Source organism: Dermacentor silvarum, chromosome 3, assembly GCF_013339745.2.
Source record: "Dermacentor silvarum isolate Dsil-2018 chromosome 3, BIME_Dsil_1.4, whole genome shotgun sequence".
Lineage (NCBI taxonomy): Eukaryota > Metazoa > Arthropoda > Arachnida > Ixodida > Ixodidae > Dermacentor > Dermacentor silvarum.
The window spans coordinates 84,479,891-84,494,380 of NC_051156.1; positions in this window are offsets into that span (position 1 = coordinate 84,479,891).

The following is a 14,490-nucleotide window of genomic DNA, read 5'->3' on the forward strand; positions in this document are numbered from 1 at the left end:
TCAATGAGCTTAAACAATGTTGAACATGCAGAATGTGCTTATTACTGCTTGAAGGGACTATGAAACGACAGAAGTGTTTGTTATGTTAATAACATAAGCACTTTATTACATATTTGCAGCAAAGCTCACATGTTCAATGTCAGTACTTAGAATTATTTTTCCGCCACTTGCGTCTTTTTCAGTTCTTTGCTTTCTTGTTACTTTTCTTAACAGTAGCATCATCAAGGCCTCTGGCTGTTCGTGGGCACAGCATATAATTATTATATTCTTGTGACGATAACGGCAATGACGCTTGTTAGGCTAGACCTGATAGCAGGCTGACAGGAATGCCAGACACAGCTTCAATTTCAAGATAACTGCACCATGGTGTAAATTTCCTAGACCAGCTGGAAAAAAAGGTCGCGTTGCACTTGTGCAAGAATTCATTTAGTGTGTGCTGCCGTTTTCACTTGAACACCTTCATGGAGCAAGCCATAAGTAGGCAGTTACCGTGAGACGACGTGCATCAGACACAATCATTTCTTTTGTAAATTTTTGTCATGTTTTGTGATCAGGCCCATGCATGGTTATAAGTTTAATTGAATGTTTCAGGCGAAGGTCCAGAGCTCATAGAAATGTATGGGCACCGGTTGGGACGTGCGGTTGAGATCAAATTAAGTGGGGAATTTAAAAATAATTCAAATTAACCAAAGAGTACTGTGCTAGGTGTTGCAGAGTTTCTGCCAAAAAGTTGGCATTTGTGGAAGCTTTGTCTGGCAGCTTGGAGAAAGAAGAGGGGTGGGAAGGGGACTAATGTTAGCTATAGTACAGTGGCAGTGGTGGCTGATGGTAGATACAGAGGTTCTTGTATGAAAACAGGTGTAGCAGTGTCGATAACCACAAAGGAACTGGAAGAGTCAAATTCAAGCCAAGGTTTTGGAAGAGTACTAAAAATCTGTTCCTTTCAATAATGAACCAGCGACATGTCGAAGAGAAGTGTTGCTGAGATTCACTCTCAGTGCATAAAGGACACAAAGCTGATATAGCTAGAACAGACCTGTGGAGGTACAAGGTCACCGGGGAAGACCCAGCACCGTGGAATCGTAATTGTTACTTCTATTTTTCTAGTGGAGCGCCATTTGTCATTCCAAGGATAATCGACATGCGGGACATTATTTGCAGTATCTTTTCTGAATCGCACCACAGTGATGAAAGCTGATGTAGGCAGAATGAGCATTATAGGACCCTCGTGGGATGCTACTGCAAGAGCATATGCATATTCATTTAAGGTTAGACGTTGTGGCCTGGCAGGCACAGTAAGCAAACAAGATGTAAATACCTCGGGAGGACAGCATAGACAGTTGTTAATGATTCTAGTCGCCTACTATTCATGACTTGTCTTCATTTTCCTCTCCTTCCTAGTTGCTGCTTTCACCACATCCATACACATATTGCTACAGTTTTTTCAACGTGGTCAAATTTGTATGCCTTGTGTTTTAATTATATGTGTATCTTTATAATGATAACCTGGACAGTCATCTAGTGAAGAGTATGTTTTTTTTGTTGAGAAGTGTTTTTCAAACCAAAACATGAGCAACTCATGTCTTTCTTTGTGTTAGTAGAAAAAAACATTTAAATGTACACTTCTCCTTACCATTGAAAAGACATTTCCCAAGTCATATATAGCCATTTAATATATGAAGTGGTAAAAACCAGAAAAAAGATGTTTTCAACATGAGTAAGTATTTTTAATTGACTACCATGTATAATTGTGTTGTACATTATTACTTGTGTATAAACCCTCTTACAATGTGTTATGCTTTGTACATACTTGAATGTATTGCTTGTAACAATATGTGTGGTGATGTTATTTAACTGATTTGTATAAATGCATGAAACGTTTCCAATAGTATTGCAGCGCAATAATTGTGTTAAAATTAGGTTTTTTTATGCTTCAAAGGCCTGCTAATTCAGTCTTCTGCCTGCGTTAGTGAGCTCGAGTCTTTTGTGGTAGATGCCTGATCGGGTTTTGGTGAACTTGTTCTGCTTACAGCATTTTTTAAAACTCCTTGAAAGTGAGCTTCTGTCACGAGTGCTGCGCAAAAATCTGAATGCAGCGATTTGTACAAAATAAAAGGTTGAATGCGTGAATGAATACATGCGTTGTGAATAAGCTACCGTTCACTGTTTTAGTAGCAAGGAGTCGCAGAGAATAAGCATGGCCACAGGTATTAGGCCCTAATGGTCTGCTCATATGCAAGAGCCACACGTCATTTGTGACCTCCTTAAAATATCGGAAAATGTGTATGGAAGTGTCCTTGCAAGCTCGGCACAAAATTAATAGCAAGTTTCTTGTCATCCCGTGCGGCGCTGATTTATTTTTCTAGGTTGTTTCAAAGCATCTATACTGTATCGGGAGGTCTCCATATTGAGCTGCCGGTAATTGTAAGGCAACCTTTAACTGTGCAAAGGTCATGTTCCATTGGAACGGGCTTCAACACATTGAGCGAGACTTTTTTGACATTACTGAAATGAGAGAGTCAGATATCAGAGACATGGTAGTTGCAAGGTTTGAATACGTGTCTTGTTCTTTGTCAACTCGTACTACTGAAGCACTTATTCAGGGCAAGACAATATAACGCAGTGCAAAGATGTATGATTGCTTCTTCAGGTGTGCATATTAATTGCAGAATATCAGACATTTTCCAAATTACAAATCTTCAACGCACCTCTTGAAGAGCTTCCGTCACTGATTCCTTTGTGCATGGCGACTTTTGTGTACTCATTCCCAACAGACTCATTCCCCTCGCTTTCACACTTTCTATTTGTGCCATACACAATAACTGCTGTACTATATTTTATTGCACAGTACGGGACTCCGTAGCCAACCAATATTAAACCTCGGAAGGAATAGCCGGAAGCATACTCTGAGACACATAGCCTTTTATTGCAATTGTTGAATTCATATTTAACAGAAGAAAAAATTGTCACACTAGAAAAATATTGCCCAAAATTTATTATGGTGCAACAAAGTGAACTTTAAACAACCATACTATACTTACATAAAAGAACAATGCGGCAAACTTAAACAACCAGGAAATTGTTTTTCTTTTTTTTATGAACCTCCGTCAACTTAGTGGGCTCAGCATAAATGCTTTGCCAACGGTACACTTTTAATGCGATTCTTTACCCAGGGGACGTAAGCTCAAATAATCACTTTCAGTGCACACTGATCGGCTGTTTTGAGCAAACCCGCTTGAATCGTGCAACATGCCTCATACTACGTCAAGTGAACGTATTGCCGAAAGAGATCTGAGAATGCCACCACTGTACTCTGAAGACAAAAATGCATATCAAGATTTCAGGTACCAAGACGAACTCCGAGACTAAACATGGCTAGATTGTGGAAGGGCATGATATTGAATATGAACAGCGAAGGACATGTATCAGAGACACCACCAAATTCAACAAGCAGCTTTAAACTTCAGCAGTTATGACGAGTTCATTCTGAAAGCTTGGCCTGATACATCACAGTCATCCCGGCCACAGCGGCCTCATTTCTTCATCTTCTTCGTGTGGTTTTACGTGCCAAAACCAGTTCTGATTATGAGGCACGCCGTAGGGCAGGGTCCCGGCTTAATTTTTACCACCTGTGATTCTTTAACGTGCACTACAATGCAAGCACACGGCCGCTTTTTGCATTTCACCTCCATCGAAATGCGGCCAGTAGGTGGCCACAATTCGTTGGGCGTGAAATGCAATAACAGCTGCAATGCATTGCGTGCATCCATCGGGAGCAAGAACCCCAGATGGTTAAAATTGATCTGCAGTCGTCACTACGGCAGGCCTCATAATATCGTAGTTTCAGCGTGTGAAACACCAGACATTTATTAAATTGAACATGACAGGCGAAATTTGAAGCCCAGCATTTCCCTTTCTACAAGCCGCGAAACGAAACACAAATGTATTCTTCCGTGGACCATCGCCACACCTCCCCCCCTCCCACCCCACCGAGGTGGGGTGTATTCTACATGCTTAGTTTCCTTTGCATATTTGTGTGTGTGCGGTGGTTGTGTTGTCACACGTACAAGTTTCAGGTCAACTGCAATGAAATTTTACTTTGCCCAAATTGCTTATGAATGAGCACTATAAGCATAATGTTATCTTGCCATAATGGCAGGTATGGTAATTGTCTACATTTATTATTTGCAGCATTTCAACAGCCCATAAGCATACGCATGCACATAATGGTGGGTGCTATGACTCAAATCCCAGCACGTCAACTCTGCAATCTGTCAACACTTCGCACGCAGCCGCTGGTGCCGACTGCTCTCTGAGGTCATATCGAGGAGCCACGCGTGCTGGGTACCATGTCGCTACCAACAAGTGGTAATAGTGGCAGTTTTTTCGGTACAGAGAAGGTCTACTTAATTGTACAAGGTTTTCAGGATGCATCCGCTAGCATTTCAAATTTAACAATGTGCCTGCACAGATGCTGTTTTATATCTACACTATGTGAAAGTAGGTTTATTACGCGGTTCGAAATTTCGTTGCAGTTGGCCAATAATGCTCTATTTGGATGTGTCTGGCGAGATAACCTTCAGAAATGGTTTTGCATAGCAGGGCATGCACTCTGCCATACAACGTTCTATGAAGGAAGCCTCCTATGTTCATTTAGTAATATACACAATGCACCTATTGCTGGACAGGTACGTTGTGTTTTGCGCATGAAAAACCTTTCGGTAATTGTATCTATATTTTGACGTGCTTATTTCAAGTGCATGTGCTGCATATCAGCATATTCTACCAATGGAAGTGTTAACTCATCAATTAATGACATTCTAAAAAAATGCATTAGAAACTTTGTTTTGAGTTAAGTTTTTTCGTGACTAGTTTTAAATAAATAAATAAATAAACAATGTCAGCGAAAAAAGCGTTCATAAAAGCTTGAGATTCGGACAGTTTAAACGAACACTACAGGCAAATACAAAGTAGACGCGGACTCTTCAAATACCATTCCTGAAACCCCGCAGTGCTCGATTCGTGCCAATACTTAGTCTAAAGGGAAATTTGCATCTGGAAGGTTCGCGTACCTTTACCGCAGTTCAAATCATCCACCCACCCGCCGTGGTTGCTCAGTGGCTCTGATGTTGGGCTGCTGAGCGTGAGGTCGCGGGATCGAATCCCGGCTACGGCGGCCACATTTCGATGGGGGAGAAATGCGAAAACACCCGTGTACTTAGATTTGGGTGCACGTTAAAGAACCCCACATAGTCCAAATTTCCGGAGTCCCCCACTACGGCGAGCCTCATATTCAGATCGTGGTTTTGGCACGTAAACCCGCATAATTTAATTTTAATTAAATCGTCCACCCCCGAGTGGGAGAGTGGCGACAGTGCATTCGTCATCACTTGTCCTTTACTACAGTCAGTGACTAAAAAGGCACCCAACAGACGACACTACACTTTTCAGCACAAAATGCAAACGTGCAGGCATCGAGAAACCGAGCCAAGACAGAGCGCTGGATTACTGAGCCTCTGTTAGCGATAATATTGACGCCATAGAACTTCTCCAGCACTGATCTATTACTTTAGCTTGACTTTATAATTGCCTTCAGAGTCCCTTTAAGCATACTGACTGCACTATCAAAGACGTGATCACACTCCCCTTCCCCACGCGTCCACTCTTTAAATAAATAATAAAGAAGAAAATATTAAAGTTTATACTTAGCTGCGTTGCAACAAAGCTTGTTTAGTTACACCTATTTTACAGTTACAGTTCCTCCTGTTTCGTCACATACGTTCTTCCCCTATGTAATGGCTATACCGAAAATTTGAAAAAGTACACCAATGAAAAATGAAATTATTGGTCTGAAAGCTCTCTCATAATAGCTGCCTGTTTTTAGGTACGTCCTCCATGTATTTGGCCACACACAATCCAAAATGCTCATGCTCGTTGCGTGGCTCTGTTTTCTTCAGAGCGTCGCAGAGGTCCGCAAAATGTGTGTCTCATTACCATTATGTTTTCTTTTCGCGCCTTTGAGCTGAGGGAAAAGAGCATTTCTTTGAGATGTTGCAAGTGCAGCAGATGCGACTGCTTGGGTTGGCACCTGGCGAAATGGCGATGGTGCCCGGGAGGGTGTTTCAAAGGTCGCGTCTATGGAGCTCTCTAACAATACATCGTTATCAATATCTTCAAACTGCACGATATTGCCAAGGAGCTCCTGTGCAGTGCGCTGCGAGCTAGCAGCTGGGCTTGCGGGCTCCACTGGTTGGCTTGCGGGCTCCACTGGTTGGCTTGCGGGCTCCACTGGTTGGCTTGCGGGCTCCACTGGTTGGCTTGCGGGCTCCACTGGTTGGCTTGCGGGCTCCACTGGTTGGCTTGCGGGCTCCACTGGTTGGCTTGCGGGCTCCCCTGGTTGGCTTGCGGGCTCCCCTGGTTGGCTTGCGGGCTCCCCTGGTTGGCTTGCGGGCTCCCCTGGTTGGCTTGCGGGCTCCCCTGGTTGGCTTGCGGGCTCCCCTGGTTGGCTTGCGGGCTCCCCTGGTTGGCTTGCGGGCTCCCCTGGTTGGCTTGCGGGCTCCCCTGGTTGGCTTGCGGGCTCCCTGGTTGGCTTGCGGGCTCCCCTGGTTGGCTTGCGGGCCTCACTGGTTGGTTTGCGGGCCTCACTGGTTGGCTTGCGGGCCTCACTGGTTGGCTTGCGGGCCTCACTGGTTGGCTTGCGGGCCTCACTGGTTGGCTTGCGGGCCTCACTGGTTGGCTTGCGGGCCTCACTGGTTGGCTTGCGGGCCTCACTGGTTGGCTTGCGGGCCTCACTGGTTGGCTTGCGGGCCTCACTGGTTGGCTTGCGGGCCTCACTGGTTGGCTTGCAGGCCTACGCGCCTGGTTGGCTTGCAGGCCTACGCGCCTGGTTGGCTTGCAGGCCTACGCGTCTGGTTGGCTTGCAGGCCTCAGCGTCTGGTTGGCTTGCAGGCCTACAGCGTCTGGTTGGCTTGCAGGCCTCAGCGTCTGGTTGGCTTGCAGGCCTCAGCGTCTGGTTGGCTTGCAGGCCTCAGCGTCTGGTTGGCTTGCAGGCCTCAGCGTCTGGTTGGCTTGCAGGCCTCAGCGTCTGGTTGGCTTGCAGGCCTCAGCGTCTGGTTGGCTTGCAGGCCTCAGCGTCTGGTTGGCTTGCAGGCCTCAGCGTCTGGTTGGCTTGCAGGCCTCAGCGTCTGGTTGGCTTGCAGGCCTCAGCGTCTGGTTTGCTGGGCTTGACTCACTGCTGCTATAATTGCCCGATGTCCTACACAAGGAAAAGACCAAACCTATCTATCAATATTGTGCGAACATTTTGGTCGTGAACTCTTTCCACACACTGCGATGAAATGAAGAATCGAACGGCGATTCCGTAGTTATCTTGTACTATAGTTATATTATACTTGTACATGCCAAAGCATGAGAGCCAAGCATACGGGGAGGACTGTATGAGTCGCATGTAGTGGTACAAGTGATTTAAGCGGTTTGAATACGGCAGAATGTTGGTCGGTGACGATTCCAAGTCTGGATGACCTTCCACATCAACAAGTGATGACTACATTGAGAGAGTTTGTGCCGTCATTACTGGAAATCGTCGTTTAACTTTTCTGGAAGTTGCTGATGAAGTGGGCATTCAGTGTAGGATTATGCCATCAATTTTTCAGTGACACACTTGAGATGCGTTTGTCGGGGCAAAATTCATGCCTTGTTAGTTTGATGACCAGCGGAAACAGACCTGTGTTGAGCTGAGCCAGGAAACTGGTTGCCATTGCCAAGAAAAACTTCCTTACGGTCATGATAACAGGAGATGAGGCACGGGTTTATAGCTATGGTATTGAAAGAAGGTGCAGTCACAGTGGGTGGGCAAGGGGTCTCCTCACCCCCCCCCCCAAAAAAAAAACACGAATGAGTCAGTCAAACATCAAAGGAATGTTGGTTGTGTGTTTTGATTGCAAAGGTACTGTACATCAAGAATTTGCACTACATGGTCAGATGGTAAACAAGAAAGTCTACCGGGAGATTGTAGCGCATCTGAGGAATGCTGTGCGCAGTGAAGGGCCGGAATTGTGGAAAAACCAGGCTATGTTCAACATGACAATGTGCCGGCTCACGCGTTGCTTTTTATCTGCAGCTATCAAGCCAAACATCACACTCCCGTTGTGCCCCGTGCCCCACATTTTTTCCACCTAGGCCCAGCAGATCTTTTCTCGTTTCCCAAACTTAAATTCATGTTGAAAAGATCCTAATCAAAGAGGACATTCAGGACAATGCGACAAAAGATCTGTGCGCCATCCCAGAAAGGGCATTCCAGGAGGCTTTCCAAAAATTGATGTGTGGTGTTTTATGGCGCAAGGGCCAGGTATGGCAAAAGAGCGCCATGACAAGTGGTAATGTAATCGATGAGCTGTTATGACGCAGGCAATGAGTTTCTCATGGTAAATGTGACATGGCTGTAAAGGGGCCTAAAAACTGTCGCTGTAAATGGCGTAGAACGTGTCTGTAGTAAAATAATGATAGTGACTGAAGTTGCGTATGCTATGAGAATGAAATGTGGAACAAGGGTGTGATAACTTAACATGTATTTAATAATGAAAAAGTGATAGTTGACAACGAGTAGCACAACAGCCTCACCTTGAGGGCAAGGGGCCGGAGGCATGTGCTATAAACAAGGGTGATGATGATGATGATTTATTGGCATCCCCTTTGAAACGGGGCGGCGACAAATAGTCACCTAGCCTGCTTGATTTAATCAGGTGTACTATACATGTTCTTTATCTAGCATTTTGTATACCTCTCATTATTACTTTTCTTTTTCAAAAATTTACCTTGTACCGCTGCCTATGATTTTAAGAGACCAGGTCGTATTTTCCCTGCTTTTTTCCACCAGTACTCTAATCGTCTCTTGCTGATATCTACGGCTGAGCTATTTGTTTCCTTCCACTTTAAACCCAAGCGCTTCTGGGAGTTGCACGTTACCTACGGTTCTCGCTGGGTGGATCCCGTCGCATTCCATCAGGATGTGCTGAGTGGTTTCTGATCTTTACTGCAGCATACACATGTCTCATCTAGTTCCGAATATTTGTTCCGATATGTTTTCGTCCTTAGGCAACCGGCTCAAGCCTCAAATAGCAAGCCACTGCCCTTTGTGTTATCATACAGATTTTCCCTTCTAATTTATTTCTTCTCATTCTTGTAAATCTCCATTGTCCTTTTTGTTTCCATTCTTTGCATCCAATTCGCGGTCTTTATTTCTCTCACTTTCTTTCTGATGACTCCTGGTTGTCTATTTAAAGTTTCGATTATCCTGTTCTTGATTGTCAACTTCCTTGACCTCTTCCTCCATTCTGTGTGCACGCTTTTCAGGTATAGATACTTGTGCACTTTAGCCGCCCATTTATTTTCATCCATGTTCCTGAGCCTTTCTTCAAAACTAACTTTGCTCTGTGCTTCTCTGACTTCAAAAGAGGCCCAACCCATGTCACGCTGCACTGCCTCATTTGTGGTATTACCGTGGGCTCCCAAAGCCAACCGGCCTACTGATGTTTGGTTAACTTCCAAATCCAACAAGATATCCGATTTTAAGCATAGAATGGCATTTGCGAATGTTAGCGCTGGCACCATTACTCCTTTCCAGATTCCACGCACCACCTCATACTTATTGTGGCCCCACAGTGCTCTGTGTTTCATTATTGCTGCATTCCGCTTCCCCTTTATTTTCAGATTATCTTGGTGGTTGCTTGAGTAATTCTTTCCTTCGTTTATGTGTACGACGAGGTACTTATATTGCTTCACTATGGGTATTGCTGTTGAACTGACACCACGAAGATACTCGTGTGTTCATTAAAGATCATAATTCCTGATTTCTCTGTGCTAAACTTAAGATCTAGATTTGTCGCTGCATTCCCACAGATATTCGCAAGTATCTGTAAATATTTTTTCATTGTCCACTAGTAGCACAATGTAGTCTGCGTACTTCAGTCCAGGGACCTTCTGTTGCAGCATTTGTTCATTACGCATGTAGGATAAATCAAAACCTAATTCGCTGTTTTCCAGTCGTCTTTCTATACCCTTTACGTAAAGCGTGAACAACAATGGTGACAGAGGGCATCCTTGCTTCTATCCTTGGTGAATTCCCACCATTTCATTTCCTTTTCTACCTTCCCATACCACTTGTACTTGGTTTTTATATATATCTCCCTCAGCATCTCCACGAAATCGTCATCTATGCCTTCGTATTGAAGAATATCCCACAACAATTCCCTGTCTACGTTGTCATAAGCTCCTTTAATATCTAGAAATGCTATCCATAAAGGTCTTTTCTGAGCTACTGAAATCTCTATGCACTGAGTTAGTACAAACATAGTGTCTTCTAAGCGTCTGCCTGGCCGGAACCCATTCTGTAGTTACCCCAATACATCGTTTTTCTCCCCCCCCCCTTCCACAGTTCTAATTTTATGGCTTGCATTGCCATTCTATATATCACCGACGTTACTGTAACTGGCCTGTAGGAGCTCGTCTTTTCCTTATCTCCTTCGCCTTTGTAGATGAGATTCATCTTGCTTTCACGCCATCGAACGGGAATTTTCTTTGTTCTAATCACTTGCTCTATGGCATTAGTCAGCAGTGCCTTGATTTTTGGACCGAGGTTTCTGATCAACTGTAATGGGATTTCATCGGGTCCTGCTGCCGTATTGTTAGGGACATTTTCTGCTGGCTTTTTCCAATAAAAGCTTTCTATGCTAAATTTTGATCTATCTGGCCTCTCTGCTGTTGCTGGATCTGTTGTCTGAACTACGCTTTTTCTCGTGCCGAAGTAATCCCTAATAACATCTGTGATGTACCGCAGCGCTTCCTCTCCTTCGTAGATGTTACCGTCTTCATCCCTTATAGCCATTTGCGAGTTTTTAGTTGGAGCTCCGAGTGCTTTTATATGGTTCCAGAATCTTTTTGGGGCGCCTTTCTCTTTTGTGAATGTTATGCACCCAACGTTCACTTGCGCATTTAATTTTCTTTTGCACGAGCTCACCTGCAACCCTTTTCTTTTCTCGGTATGTATTCCATCTAAGGAGCACCTCGTCTTGTAATGCCAACTTTGTGGCTTCTCGATCAGCCCTAGATGCCTCTTTACGCTCTTCTACAGCTTGTTTTATGTCCTTGTTCCACCACTTACGTGGTTTCCTCTTGCCAATCCAACAATTGTTTTGCCGTGTCCGCCTTATTTCATGCTGCATAACGTCCACCAGTTCCTTATATTCCCAGACTGCTGTAGGAAAATCCTCAATTTTCTTCTCTATGTTGTTTGCGATCTCGCTTATTTGCTCGTCATTCATTTTTAAAAACTCTGAGGCTATTGGTTCATGTTCTGCGCTAGTATCTCGCCCAAGCTTTAATGCTAAACGTCTATGATCGCTTCCCAGGCTATTTTTTCCGTTTTCGTCTATTATCATTTGGTCTAGTTGTTCGTAGACCATTTCCGAGACTAAGGCGTAGTCGTTACATCACTGCCTGTTTCCGCATTGCCACGTTACCTGTCCATGACACTTATTCTCCCTGTTAACTACTATAAGGTTCTGTTCATAACACAGATCCAGCACTAGAGAGCCGTTGTATTCAGTATATCCGTCTAAATCGTCCATGTGTGCGTTCATATCTCCCACTAATATCACCTGGCCCGATTTACTGAACTCATTAATATCGCTTCTAATGCAATCAACCAATTCCTTATTTTTTTCTCTGCTATCACTACCTGTCCATAGGTAAGCTACACCCAGCCACGTCTTTTTACCTTGCCATGTGCCGCTAATCCATAAATGATCTTTACCTGTCTCGTTTACCCTTTGCCACTTCAGACCTCGCCTAATTAGTACGCCTACGCCTCCGCCTTTCCTTGACCCGGTCATTTTGTTGCACCCTTCCAATACAAAATTGTCAATAACAGGCGGCTGCTCCAAATCTCGTAGATGCGTTTCGGTCAAGGCTGTAGACGCTAATCGCTTCATCATTCAGCTGCGTTTGAATTTCCAGCCATTTTTCCTGCTTGCGACCACCCTGCATGTTAATGTAGCAAATTTTACCTTCTCTATTCTTATCCTTTCTGCGTCTTTTCCTGACACCAGGTCGTCTAATTCTGCCCTTTACTGGTGTTTCGCTACGCTCAATACTTAATCCTGCTTCCTGATTGCCTGCGGCCCGCCTAAAAAAGCTACAGCTCGCGCTGCGAATCGACGTCCGACCGGTGTCGCTACCGTTTCTCTAAAATGTATCCCGTCACGCACAAAAGCGCCTTCGCGGCCTGCTCGGTGCACTTCTCGGTTGATGTCAATGACCGTAAAATCATTGCTTTAGCTAGAGTCCAAATTTCCCTGTTTACTGCAAGAATTGCCCTTTCAATTTCATAGCCCTGCCTTTCAACCTCTGGCACAGTGCACACCGCGATTTGCACTTCCTTTGAAACATTCCGCAGGTCGGTGACCCCTTTGGCTATTTGCTTCGTGATTCCTGCTCCTCGTCCGTGCAGTACATCAATCACTCCGCCCATTATCACCACTAGGTGTCTCTCCTCCATTGTGTCCCACATGCGTTCCTTGGCCTTCGCTTTCACCTCTCTAATCGGCTTTCCCGGAAGCGCGCTAACCTGGACTCGTTCGCCTGCACCTACCCTCTCTGTTATCGCCGGTTCTACTTTACGCATGTAGGAATCGCCAACAATGACTGCTCGACGCTTTTCTTCCCCCATACCGCCGAAAGCTGCCCCCGAGGTCACAATGCCCTCCCTCCTGTCTTATCCTTGCCCTTGGCTTTGTTCTCTTCCGCGGCCGCGTCAGTGGTACCCGCCTCGTGACTATCACTGACGGTTCCGCCACTGCCTCCCGGCGTGGCGGGTTCGGCTGTCTCAGCACTCGCATCGGGGCCGGCTCCATTCACGGTGCTCGCCTCGATGGGTTCACCACTGCTTTGCTGAATGGTGGCCCCCAGCGGCATCTCTACGTTAACTAGCTTTTCTTCTACCTCCTTCCTCTGCTTCTGCTCGCTTTTAAGTTCCTTTTCTAGCTTTCCAACCCGCTTAGCTAGCTTATCTTTCTCTTGCTCTAGACGGTCTAGCCGCGACCCTAGCACACACATCCTACAGATAAAATCTGCACCGTTCGCTTCGCGTGCAGACTTAAACCGCGTTCCTTCCAACGCGTAAGAACGCTCGCACTCAGAACAACGCACACGTGGGTTTTCCCGAGTACCAACCATCATCTCGTACTAACAAGGCGTGGATGTGACAAAAAGAAAAAAAAAAGAAAACAATTTGTCACCTACTTTTACCTAAGCGAGAAGACCAAGAAAGTGAAAAGCACGAAAATAATTTATAAAGATTCCTTGGCTAGGCTAACCCTCCTAAAAAAACAGGGGAAATATAAAATAAGAAAACTTATATCTTTGGCACGCTGCTCCTGCGGCGCTGAAACTGCACCTCAACTCGACACGTCCGCTCCCGTCGGCTTCACTCCTCAGAGTGGGAGGGTTGACATTGCAACAGCGGCCTCTCGCCGGAGGCCGTGCTACAAATCTCTTGGGCAGAATACGTTGAGTGTATGGACGTCATTTGAGAATGCTAAAACGGATTTCATGTCGAATAGCGGTTCTCTGCCTAGAAACAGTGCCAAGTGAAGTGGTATGCACTGTCTATATGCTAAAGGGAAGTGTCTTTTTCTCTCGGCTTGTGCTTCGCGACATTCCAAGAGGACATGCTGAACACTGAGGGTGCCCCCACATCAACTACACATTGGATTGTTCACCGCCAGTCAACAAAAAATTGTGTACCATAAGTGTGCCCTATTCTGAGACGACAGAATCGGACATCACTTCGTCTTGAGTTGGTCAGTGATGGACAATACCCTAAATGTGGCTTAACCACGCGGAGCTTATTAAGAATTTCAGCGTCCCACTTATGTTGCCAGTAGGTTCTGAGTTTGTTCCGTAAATATGGCTTTAGGTCTATAACTGGAACAGCTATGGACATGTTGCAAGATTTTGTATCTAAGGAAGTAGGCTATTCGGTCTGCTAGCACGTTACCTTCAATACCTCTGTGCCAAGGCACCCAGCATACCGTTACATGTTGGCCAGAGGCATAAATAGTACACAGGACAGAGAAAAGTTCTGCAAAAACTGGATTTTTGTGTTTGCAGCATGACATCAATGTTTTAACGACGCTTATCGAGTCTGTGTATATGACCGCCTTATGTAGTTTTAACTGATTGATGTGTTTCGCAGCGCGCCATAGTGTATACGCCTCTGCTGTAAAGATGCTTGTATTATGGTGAAGAACATCTGACTCCACATAGGATGGGCCGACGGCTGCATAAGACACGCCGGCATGCGATTTAGACATATCTGTGTAATATTCTGGGCACGAGTACTTAAATTGTAACTCTAGAAAATGCATACGAATGTGGGCCTCTAGAGCGTGCTTCGTTGCCTCCACAAATGGTGTGTCGCATTCAATGTGTGCC